Here is a 13242-nt window from a genome sequence, read left to right as displayed (position 1 = left end):
TGCAGGGGGAGGGGCTAGGGAGTGGAGCATCTCCACAGAAACCAGAGCAGGGCTGCCGCTGCCCGCTGGCCTGGGTGGCCTTAAGCGCCTCTCACTCTGCACCCAGACGACTGCTGACACATCAGGATGCCCTCCAGGGTGTCACATGGTGCAGCGCCAAGCCTGTCTTTTTGACCCTCTTAGGGGACACAGAACTTTGACTCCAGGGGCCTGTCTTGGAAACTATTTGCTTGGAGCCTGAGCAGGACAAGGTCAGGACAAAGTAGGGGTACCCTGTGGGGGCAGGAGGGAATGGTGTGGTCAGAGGTGTCATGACAAGTGACACTGACCCCCACCACTCCTCTCCCTCCTGCTTCTGCATTGGTCTTGGTTTGGCCCATATCCATTGCCCTGGCAGCCACCACCCCAGTCCAGGCCTGATCATGGGCATGGCAGGACACGACTTCACGGAGCCGCATGGCCTGATTCTCACACTCATGAAGAGCCTCTGATCGGCACATTAGGCATCTCTTCCAATGAGGCCATTCTTCCAGTGGCTATCGGTAAATCCGGTTTGGCATTTTTATAGCAGAGACCTTTACTATATGAGCTGCTTTCAACAAGACTCTGAGAGATGCTGGTGGGAGCTGCTCTGGCCACTGGACCCCTGCATGGCCTCCTACCCACTCTCCTGACCTCCTCTCCCCCTCCCCAATCCATTCTCCACCCAGAGCCCCCAAGTGCCTTTTCCAAGCCAGACCAAGTTACATAGTTCTGCTTAAAACTGTCCAGTGACTACTCCATCTATTTTATTTATAATTTTGTAATATATTTATAAGAAAATATTTCACAAGTCATTTTATAAAATAAGAAACCCAGCCTAACCATCTGTGCTCCCAGGGATGGCCCAGCCTCCCACTCTCCACCCCTAGCCTCCATCTTTGCCTTCTCCCTCCAAACTGGTCCCTCAGCCTGGACCATTCTGCCCTCCTTGCCTCTCTTTCCCTGGCTTTCCCCTCTTCATCCTCAGGAAAACCACCTGGACAATGCCCTCAGCTGGGATCAGAGCCCATAAACTGCCTGCATTACAGGTGTAAGGGGGTGGGGGGAGCGTAACCGCCTAATGCACAGCCAAGTGTTCCAGAGATTGTAAGACGTCGAGAGTATGCCTGTGGGGTTTCCTGCTGGATCCCATGGCCTGGCACACAAAAGGTGGCGTGATGTGGATATGGCCACATGGCCAGTGACTCGCTCAAGGCTACACAGAAGTGCAGAGCAGAAAGAGGACTTGAACTCATCTCCCACCTTCCCACCCTTCCACGGTACCTCATCCACAAGGACCTTCCAAACTCAGCAAGCAGGGAGGAGCCAAGCGGAAGGCCTCTCTGCTCAGCATCCTCCCGGTCTAGGCTGAGTGTCACCAGCCTCCAACCACCCATCGTCCATAGCCCCAACATCTCATCGTCACCCTCTGAGCTCCCTTTCTAGTTTGTTCATCAGCTGAACACACCTCCTTTCCTTCATTGTTATGCTCAGAGGAACCTCACTCATTATCTCTGTCTCCCTTCTGTCTGGGAGAAGCTGGGAACAGGTAGGGAGGGAGCTCGGGCCGGGAGGAGGAGCTGGCCCATGAGTTCCTGAGTGCCTTTTGATAACAGCGGGAGCAGCCTGCACCTGGGCAGAAAGCTGAATGATGGATGGAATGCCCACGTGCAGGGAGAGGATGCAGATGAGGGGTGAGGGAGTGAAGAAGGACCGGAGATGGGGAAGGATGAATAGGGAAAACTGGAAGTCAGGGCTCAGAATTCTTTCAGTCATGAACCTGGAGAATATGACTGTGCCAGGCTCCAGCTCTGGGGCTGGACAAGGCCACATCTGCCTCTTCCTCTGTTGAGTACTTACTATGTATGCGCCAGATGCGTGTATATAACATATGCTGCTGCTGCTAAGTCACTTCAGTCGTGTCCGACTCTGTGACCCCATGGACTGTAGCCCACAGGCTCCTCTGTCATTGGATTGTCCAGGCAAGAATACTGGAGTGAGATGCCGTTTCCTTCTCCAATATGATACATGAAAGTGAAAGTTGCTCAGTCGTGTCAGACTCTTTGCGATCCCATGGACTGAGAATCCCTGGATTCTTCAGGCCAGAATACTGGAGTGGGTAGCCATTCCCTTCTCCAGGGGATCTTCCTAATCCAGTGATCGAACCCAGGTCTCCTGCATTGCAGGCGGATTCTTTACCAACTGAGCTATCAGAGAAGCACAAATATAACACATGCCATCTCTTAATCCACACCATGACCCCCAAGGGTGACATGGGTGAAAAACACTGAGATTCAGAGAGGTTAAGTAATTTGTCTAAACCACACAGCCAATAAAAATAAACATAGAAAATGAAAATTAAAAGCATACTCATCTCTTCCACAAATGATTTTTGGATGATTACTTGCGCCCCGTGCAGCTAAGCATTTTAGAAGCATCACCTTGTTGAGTCATCATAGTAACTGTGAGAGCTCTTCCCAAAGCACTCAGTCTCCTCTGACTCTGCCCCTAGATAGGTAAAGATGCCCCAGCCCCAATGCCCTGTCTGCCACCCTGCAGGACATTAGCCTGGGAAGATCTGAATCGGGTGAACCTGACATTCAGGCTTTTAGAGGCATGAGGAGGTCGTTTGTGAGGGGCATCCTCCTCCAACAGTGCAGCCAGAGAAGGGCCTGAGCAGCCCGCCTGGACCCCAAACCACATCTCAACCAGCTCTTACCTGAATTACCTCCGTTCCCACTCTACCTTCTCAGGGAAGTGGTAGAAGGTGTGTCTGCATTTGGGCCTTTATGGAGATCAGATCTGAGACTCCCAAGGGCCTAGGGCAGGCATGCTGGGGGAGGGGAGCGGTCACCGTGGCTCCTGCAGGGCCTCCACCCCCACCCTGGTGACCCAAGGCTCTCTGTCCAGTGGGTTTTGTTCCTAGCTGTGGGCGTCCAGCCCCCGCCCAGGGCACGGCGGACGTGCGGAGGGTCGCAGCTGTGTATCTCCAACCAGGGCCGGGTGTTGGGCGGGTGAGTACCTGCCAGCTCCCTCCGCGGAGCTGGGGCGACTCCAGCTCCATGCAGTATCCCGGAGTCGCCATGGGGCTAAGCTGCCCACCGCAGCAGGTCACTTAGTGCTGGCCCCTCCCGGAGTTCCCCTCCCCGCCCTGTCTCATGTCTCCACCTCACTCCCCAAGTGGTACTTTCAGGAATTGGTTCACCATAAAACACTGTGCTGACGTCCTTGGGCAGGGTCTCCTGGGCGAACTCCAAACCAAAACCGAGCAGGAGTCAGGCCCACCCCTGGTTTATCTGACCCCAGAGCTCATACTGAGACCCACTACAGCTGTCTGTCCTACGGGGTAGATAAATGATGTGCATCCCGTATTTAGGGACACGAATTAAAAAGTAGCTAGTTGGGACTTCCCTGGTGTGGACCACCAGTGGTTAAGAATTTACCTGCCAATGCAGGGGATATGGGGTTCCATTCCTGACCGGGGAAATCACCTGTCACGGGAACAACTAAGCCCAAGAGCCACAACGACTGTGCCTGTGCTCTAGACCCTGGGAATCACAACTACGGAAGCCACGCTCCCTAGAGCCCACGCTTGGCAACAAGGGAGGCAACAGCAATGAGCAGCCTGCTCTCTGAAACTAGACAAAGCCCACTGGCAGCAATGAAGACCCGGTGGCTATGAATAAATAAATTTTATTTTTTACTATCTTTGAAGTCCCATTTATTATTCTTTATTTAATTATTTTTTATTGAAGGATAATTGCTTTACATAATTTTGCTGTTTTCTGTCAAATCTCAACATGAATCAGCCATAGGTATACATATACCCCCTCCCCTTTTGAAACTCCCTCCCAACTCCCTTCCCATCCCATGCTTCTAGGTTGATACAGAGCCCCTGTTTAAGCTTCCTGAGCCATACAGCAAATTCCCATTGGCTACCTATTTTATATATGGTAATGTAAATAAATAAAAAAGTTTCACAAAAAAAATGTTAAGTAGGTAACCATCTGCCACTGGGAGGAGGATGCAGCAGGGAAGCAGCGGCCGAGGGACCAGCGTGGAAGCTGCTCTGATAATGGAGGCCCCTGAGAGTGTGAAAGCAAACCTGTTAGTCGCTCAGTCACATCTGACTCTTTGCGACCCTATGGATTGTGGCCTGCCAGACTCCTCTGTCCCTGGGGTTCTCCAGGCAAGAATATGGAGAGGGCTGCCATGCCCTTCCTCAGGGGATCTTTCCAACCCCGGGATCAGACCCAGGTCTCCTGCACTGCAGGCAAGTTCGTCACCATCCGAGTCACCAGGGAAGCCACGGAGGCCTTAAACTTTCTAGCTTTTTCTATATTCACCGTGGTGCCAGTTTGGATGTGCTCCAGCGAGAAGTGGCCCCTCTCACCACAACAGCTTCTCCAGGTCCCGGGCCACTCGTCACCCTCCCCTCTAAATCTCACATCTGTTAACTCTCGAGAAATGAGCAGAGGGCAATCGGTTAGGCAGAGCACTTCAGAGACAATTCTGAGATGGTTCTGAGACTTATGGGAGCCAGTGCCAGATGAGAAATTACTTTGCTCCAGCAATTCTGCAAAATTCAAAGCTTCTTGCTGGAGCAGAGGGTCAGTTATTGAAAGGCTTCTTGCATAATCATCACAAAATGCCCCCTTGTCAGCATCGCCAGAGAGATGGTCAGGGATGGTCTACACTGGGGGGGGGGGGGGCAGCCCTCAGAGAGATGGTCAGGGATGGTCTACACTGGGGGCGGCAGCCCTCAGAGAGAATGTCATGGATGGTCTACACTGGGGGAAGGGGGGGCCAGCCCTCAGAGAGATGGTCAGGGATGGTCTACACTGGCGGGTGGGGGGGGGGGTGGGGAGCGGGCAGCCCTTTCTCTGCTCCTGGAAGGATCCTTCAAGGTGAATGATCCAGAGGAAGTAACGCGCAATTCTGCCACCAGACATGGCTCAGTGGGCCTTTATTTCCATGCAAAGGAAACTGCCTTCATTTCTTTGGTTTCTAGAAAGGAAAGCTTCCTAGGCCCCAGCAAATGGCCAAGGTCCATTTAAGTTAATCATTCATTCATTAATAACAGCGTACCCTAGAGTAGTAAAAACCACTGGTATTTGTTGGGTGTTTATTCTGTGGCTGCATCAGATGGTTTACAGGAATTATCCTGTTTAATTCTCACAGCTCTCTCATAGGTCACTAGTCCCATTTTACAGATGATGAAACAGAGGCTCAGCTGAGGTCTTGAGCTCTCCCAAGGCCACCTGACCAGTAAGCAGTGGAGCCAGATGTGGAAACAGACAATATGAATTCTAATCCCACTCTCCCTTCTCATTGACCATGTGATGTCAGACACGTCTTTCAAACCATTTAACTGAGCCTCTATTTTCTCCTCTGGAAAATGGATGCACTGACTGTTAAAGTTTGAGAAAACAGGAAAGAGCTTTGAGCTTTGAAATGCCAGCCCTTTGAGAGACATCTCCACACGACTTGGTATCTATTCTTCATTTCAAATATCCCACAACTGTTTGCTTTTTTTTCCCCTCTTGAGATCTTAAAAATCTTTCTCAGCAAGTGAGATGTCAGAACTCTCTTTGGGGGAAACACAGGGGTGTCTCACCTATGGGGGGAACCAGAGCCATTTTATGTTAGATCAGACTCTAAATCCAGATCTGTTGACTTAAAAGTTTTTCCCCTTGTCCCTCTGGTGCCGTCAGACACACAGCCCCCCAGTGGGAGAAGTCGAGATGCTCTGGGCAGCTCGTTCCTGTCAGCTCCCCCAGGTAAATGTAAAGAGGGTTGCCAGGGTCTCCAGGCGATCACGCCTGTTTACAGGGACCAGAGGCTTGGCAAGCGGGCCTGGAGGCCTCCCTGTTGGGCAACATGCCCACCAGCCCCCCTGCTTCCATCCGGAAAAGGCCCTTGACTCTGCATTCTGAATGGCTGACAGGTATTCCCAGTCTGTTCAAAGGCTGCCAGATGCCAGCCCACAGATGCCACATTCATGTGCTTATGACACGCCCCAAGAATCCTTGGAGCAAGAGATGGAGAACCAGTCTCGGAAAGAAGTCGATCTTGGTAAAACTGACAGCCTTTAACTTTGTCCAGCACTTTACAGCTTGCAAAGCATGCCTGAGGCAACAGGTGGTATCGGTTTTGAGCCTCACAGGAACTCTGAGAGGTTGGGGTGAAGAATTGTTCCTCCAAGTCCAGCCACGTCAAGTGGCCTGCAGTGGGAGTTAAGTCGTGGCCAGAGCATACTCACCAGGGAGCGCCTGGAGGGCAGGCTGACAGCCCTGGGGGCTACCATCTCACTGCAGGGAGGACTCACTCCATCTGTGCGTTGGAGAAAGGCAGCCCGGGGACAGGCGGCAAACCAGGAGAAGAGATGCCCACTGAGCGAGTCGGAGTGAGGGCCGAGAGGCAGCAGAGGCCAGCCCTGCCTACTTGGCAGAGATGCCCACTGAGCGAGTCGGAGTGAGGGCCGAGAGGCAGCAGAGGCCAGCCCTGCCTACTTGGCAGAGAGGCCCCGTTGCAGACAGTGTGGCAATGGCTCCTGGCGCCAGCTGGCCTAGGTTCGAATCCTACCTCACCCTGTTTCAGGTGTATAATCTAAGCACGTCGTGCAACTTCTGTGAGCCTCTTTTTTCTCAATTTTAAAGATATCCCTCGCTGATAGATAGAAAACGCAATGAAGCAGGTCAAGAATGGACTGAGGGAAATTATGAGAGAGTAAGACTCTGGACTGCAGAGTTTATATGGGGGTGGGGGTGGGGATGGAGAACAAGGTAAAATGGGGCCTGAATGACAGGTACAGCTGCTTGGGATGCTTTCTGGGTCGGGCATTGTGTCACTCAGGTAAGCGGCAGGATGGACTGCAGTGAGCAGAGGGAAAAAGGAATTTAGAAAAACAGGAACCAGTTTAACTTTGCCCCAGCACAATTTGCCCTAGGTTCAGACTGAGCCATCCGGAAATGGGCAGACATGGTAAACGTAGAATGTTCTAGAAGAGCATCTCTAGGCTCCTGCAGATAAGCTACCATGAGCTGTTAAAGGAAACCTCGGGTGGCTCTGGAAGGATGATTTGCTCAACTTGGAATACTTGCAGCTTTGAAAATTAAAACAGCAAGGTTTGGCTCCCTCCTGCAGCAGCAAGCATTTTCCCAGCTGCTACTGCCCCCTGCTGGTGGAATCAGGATATGGCAGTCTCTGTGCAACTCGGGCCCTAGCTCAGGGCTCCACTTTGCATTCCCTGCGCACAGAAGGTGAGTCAGTCACATTTCCTCTGCCCTTTACTGGGGTGGCCACGGCCAAGTCCTGCATCAGCGAAGGCATAAACAACCAGGCCCACGTGAACAGCGAAGAACTCAACAGCGAAGGTCATTACCATGAGAAGGCAGTGTACCAGAAGGCAGCTATGACACAGTGCATTATACAAATAATTGTAAAACAGATGCCACCACTGCACTATAGATCATCCTTGGGGGCTTCACTGCCATCCCAATGGCTGTTAATGAGAGCGGTGTTCACTGAATCTTAGGACTTGTCAGGCCCCCAGTCTAGATCCTTTACTTGTTACGTGGAACAGCTGATCCTTGTGGCACCCAGAGACGCAGGAATGAGGAAACAGAGCTTAAAAGGCAAAGCAGGGTTCAAACTTACACAGTCTAAGTCCCAATCCTTGCAGATTTCCATTTTAAAATCAATATTCCCTACACACTGAGTTCATACATCAGTGGTCCTCATCCATGGATAATTTTGGCCCCCAGGGAACATCTGGCAATATCTGGGGGCATTTGGGCTTTCATAATGAGGGAGATGATTCTGGCATCTAGTGGGTAGAGGCCAGAGATGCTGCCAAACAGTCTACAATGCACAGGATGGCCCCCACAACCCAGAAGTAGCCGATGCAAAACATCAACAGTGTGGAGATGAAGAAATCCTAATCTAAATATGTAAGATTCCTACCAAACCACTGGCCCTCCCTTTTGCATTGTCCTCTGCCATGAAGGCATTAGGGAGAATCTGCTTTAATGTACAAAAGGTATTCTTCCTGAGGATTCATGCTGGATAACTCTCAAGAGGCCTTTCCCCACTAATTTCTCCTAAAGCCTCTTATGTTCCCAGCAGGATTGTTTTGCATCCAACAACCCTGCTAATACACTCTACAAGTGCTGGGCTCTAAGGAGTGGCCTAGGCAGAGCAGAAACCCCCTGGAACCACTGCAGTGGGCACGGTCATCTGGGGCACCGTGCGTGGAATACTGCAGCTGATGCTGGCACTCAGCCGCAACTCAGATGAACGCTGCTTGCCAGGGCTGTCGGAAAGCATTCAACCCCAGGATGATTGAACGTTCCCTGGGAACAACTTATCAGTAGCTGCCTCTCCACCTCCTTCTCATCCAAAGTCTTAGCTTCCTAATCAGCCCAAACAGCCCAGTCCTTGGTTTTGGGAAGCAGTGCTATTAACCCCTCTTTCACCATAGAGCCCACAGAACTGGAGGTTCTGGTGCATCTAGAGGTTCTTTGTGTCTGGAGCTAGCTGCATGTAGGGGGAAGGAGGGGTGTGGAAGACCAGGCTTCAGGCTGCCCCTGTCCAAATGGCCATGAACCCCTTCCAACAATAAGCCCATCACCTCCACAGGAATTGGTGCTTGTTGAACGAATGAATGACTAGAAGGGTAAACCCTAGGAGATTCATTCATTCATTCAAAAGTACTTCCTAAGTATCTCACCATGCTGGGCATGACTCGAGATGCTGGGAGGACAAAAAAGATCACATCCCTGTTCTCATGAAGCTTATCTTCTAGTGGATGGAGACAGATGCAAGGCAAATAAATAAATAAACATGGAAAACTATACCAGGTAGTGTTGAATGCTAAGAAGAAAGCACAGTAAGACAAGGAGTTGAGTCTGATAGAATGGGAGTAAATCTTTAAACCAGGCGCTCGGGAAGGCCTCTCCGAGGAGATGGTATTTGCACAAAGAGCTAAAGGTCCTGAGAAAGTCATGCAGCCACGGTGAGAACAGTCAAAGGCCCTGAGGTAGGAAGGGTCTTGGGGAGTTTGAGAAGCCAGAAAGCAATTGGAGAAGATGGATAAAAGTGGGTCCTGGCATGACCTATGAGCAGTGGTTCCCAAACATGAGCAGGCACCAGAATCACCAGAAAAGCTTATGAGAACACAGATTGTGATTCCCACCTCCAGAGTTCAGTTGGTCTGAGTGGGGCCTGGGAATGTGCATTTCTGACAAGTCACTGTGTGATGCTGATCCTGCTGATCCAGGGACAACAGAATACTTATTCTTAAAGCAACTAGTCTTTTCCTACTCAACACTGACCGTGAGCAGTCACAGGCAACCAGTGTTGACTATCTGCTTCCCCACCGGGCTGGGTGCTCCCTGAGAAGAGCCGCATGGTGGTTTTGGTCCCTGGTGCTGAGTAAGAATGGCTGTTTAGTCTCTCAGCGGTGCCTGACTCTTTTGTGACTTCATAGACTGTAGCCCACAGAGCGTCTCTGTCCACCAGATTTCCCAGGCAGGAATACTGGAGCAGTTGGCATTTGCTTCTCCGGGCAATCTTCCCAGCCCAGGGACTGTACCCGCATCTCCTGCACCTCCTGCATTGGCAGGCAGATGCTTCACCACGGGGCCGCCAGGGAAGCCCAGTTAGTAAGTGGGATCCAATAAGAAGATTTGTTGAATGAATCCCTCAGAGAAGGTTCTATGCCAGGCCTGCCTCACTTTCTTTTGCTGTTCTGCTGTACACCTGGCTTCAAGCAAATGCCTGGGTCAGACCTATCTCTTACCAGTCTCCCATTCGCCCCTAAGCATAGCATGTCACCTGCCATCCTCCAAATGTTCAGCTCATTCCCACGACTCCACGCCTTTGCATGTGCTGTCTCATCTGCCCAGGAAGTCCTTACCCCTGTGTCCACCTTGTAAATTCCTACCCATTCTTCAAGGCTCTCCTGCCAGAACATCCTTCCCAACTCCACCTAACCAGGGTTAAGAGTGCTCCTTGGGGTCCTGTGTCTACTTTTGTCATAAGATTTGTTCACACATCTGTCTTTCTCAACTAGATGTCACAACTGGGCAGCCCCCAGAGTGAACCAGACAACAGAGGTGTTCAACTGCAGCTGCTGCAATGTTTTAAACTGAAGTTCATTGCGAAAATTTGTGAGTCAGGGGGAATACACATACAAAAGAAATTCAGATTCCTGGCTCCTCTAGAAAATGCAGGGTTCCATATGACTGGGCCAGTATTCCCCCATAGCCAACATATGCCAGAGTTGCCTGGGTCTCTGGCACCTTCATTTCGTGACCCAGCAACCAGCACAAGGCCTGGCCCAGAGCAGGCACTCAAGAAAAGCTTATTAATGAAAACAGAAAGAGTACACCAAGCAATGGAAAAAAACATTGGTCCCAAGATCAGGAGACCTGAGGTTGGTTCTGATTCTTCTTGCATGAGCCTGGGCTCTCTGTGGGCCTCAGTTTCCTTACCTGAAAAATGGAAGGAATGATCCCTTCCACTTCCCAGAGTCATTGCATCCTATAAGAGATAGGATGTGAAGTGTTTAGCACATGTCTGGAATATTGAATGCTCAATCAGCAGGAGCTATTAGTGCAAGGACCTCAATCAATATTTACTCTCTAGGATGGAAAGAACTGTGAGAGGATTAGAGGCAGGAGAGGTCCCAGTAGGGGCCAAGAGGTTGATGGTCTACCTGCCTTCAGTTCCCCTCTTCACCAGCCTTGTGACCTTGGGCATCCGATTTCACCTCATTTGGGCCTCAGTCTCCCTGTTTATCAAACAGAGATGATACATGCCTCACAGGGGTTATTGTCAATATCAAACAGGAACATGAATAGTAAGTTAATGAATTCTTTAGAGCACTCAAACTGAGGCCAGCTCTCAGTGTGGGCTTGGCAAATGCCAGCTCTGTTATAGCAGCTCAGGGAGGGGTTAGACTAGGATATCTCAAGCGTCCTTATGGCTCCCAAACTCTCTGGTCCCCTAAAACCCAGTGATAGTCATGCGGCTGTTGTTTCATCATGAACAGGGTATAGAAGGCCCTTGGGATGGCGGAGTGAAGTGGGAGAACTCACCGTATGGGGTTTACCACCTCTATGTGTGTGTGTTAGTTGCTCAGTCATGTCTGACTCTGCGACCCCACGGAGGTTCCTCTGTCCATGGAATTCTCCACACAAGAATACTGGAGTGGGTTGCCATTTCCTTCTCCAGGGAACCTTCTCGACCCAAGGACTGAACCCAGATCTCCTGCATTGCAGGCAGATTCTTTACAGTCCTGAGCCACCAGGGAAGCCCCTCTGGGAAGACATAAAATGCTCTTACAACAGTATTAACCAAAATCACACCCAGGCACAGGAAGGAAAGGGCCAGGGCAGATGTGGTGCTGAGGAAGACAACCCCATAAAGGAGGTGCAATTATTACCCCCCCACCCCTTCACAGAAGAGGAAACTGAGGTTCCCAGAGGTATCACCCCCAGACGGATCTCAGCATCTGAGCCCCATGGAGCTGCCTCAGGAGGCTGACTCACTCAAGAGGTCCTTTAAGGGATTAACAGGACAGTCTGGAGGCAGAGGCAGGAAGACCAGGAGAGGCTTTGTGACTCACCGAGACCTGGGGAGTCTGAGACAGGCTGCCTGATGTCTCCCAAGAAAACAAGTTAGTAAGTCGGAATGCAGGAGACAGGTCTTAACCATAACACCAGGAATGATTGGCAAGGAAAGATAATTCCAGACAACTTGCATTGTTTCAGTCCTGATTCAAGACTGAAGCATTTGCAGCAGTTTGTAGAACATGTGTGTGTTCATTGCCCTGCGAAAGATTGGCAGCCACAGTAAGACACCCGGCAGGTGAGAGAGGTTCCATGTAAATGAAAGGCATGTGTGTGTGCATGCTCAGTCATATCCAACTCTTTGCAAGCTCATGGAGTGTAGCCCACCAGGCTCCTCTGCCCATGGAATCTTCCAGGCAAGAATACTGGAATAGGTTGCCATTTCCTATTCCAGGGGATCTTCTCTACCCAGGGATCGAAACCACATCTCCTGTGTCTCCTGCATTTGCAGCCAGATTCTTTACCACAGTGCCACCTGGGAGGCCCTAAATGAAAGGTATATGAAAGCAAATTCTGGAGGCTGCATCTTCCCTGGGGGGCGCTGTTCTTCCCTTTCAGCACCAACCATCCCAGAGGAAGCGGCAGGAGTGAGAAAAGGGGTGCAGGCATCTGGCCAACATGACGGTGATGATAAACCCAGTCTGTTCAGTAAATCTCTTCTCATTCATTCATTCATCACTGCTGAACACCTACTGTGTCCCAGGCACTTACAGTCTCAGGGCAACCGAAGACGGTGGATTCTACGAGCCCCTTTTAAAAGTGAGGAAACAGACTCAGGGCCACTTGCCCAGGTCAGGAAGACGACAGTGATTGCAGCCTCGGGTACCTGACCGCAGAGCAAGAGGGGCCTCCCGGGAAAGTCAGCCTCCTTGGGAGGTGGGGGGCGGGGAAGGGAAATATTCAGGATGCTTGCTTTCATTCCAGGTGTGGTATATGATACGTTCTCCACTCACAAGACGGGCTGGGCTCAGAGGAAAGTACAACTTCAAATTCCTGAGTCCAACCGCTCCCCCACATCCTCCACTTGTCCTTTGTCCATAGACATCACTTTTAACACTTTCGTATTTAAAGCGCATAATATCCCTGGGCTTTAAGGAGCCAAAGACTGGATTTCTTGATGCACTTTACGTCCACGCTCCCTGGAATCTGGAACTTGAAGGGGTGAAAAGCGCTGCTTCAGCGAGGTCAAGCTGGCTCAAAGCTCGGCCTGGGCAAGCGCACCTCGGTCCAGTGCGCCGGCGCCGCTCCAGTCTCCCGCGCTCGCGAAAGGCCCCCTTCATGGGCGAACCCACTTCCAGAAGGGCAGGAGGGTACGGCGAGTCCCCATTTCTCCCAAAGATGGGCCTAGCCAGCCACTGACCAATCAGAAAGCTTGTTTTATCACCGCTTCTGGATATACTAGGTTGGAGCTGCTTTTCCCTGAACTTTCAAGCCGTGCGGGGACGGGAGGCGGAAATGATTGACATCTTCTGCAACTATTAGTCAAGCGAGATAAACTTGAAGAGCAGTTACTACTACGAATTATCTGGCGAGGAAAGGCTGTTAGCCCTGCCCCCTTCTCTCACTGGTCTCCGTGAGCCCTAGT

This window comes from Capra hircus, chromosome 5 (assembly GCF_001704415.2).
Source record: "Capra hircus breed San Clemente chromosome 5, ASM170441v1, whole genome shotgun sequence".
NCBI lineage: Eukaryota > Metazoa > Chordata > Mammalia > Artiodactyla > Bovidae > Capra > Capra hircus.
Note: the sequence above shows the minus strand (reverse complement) of the source record.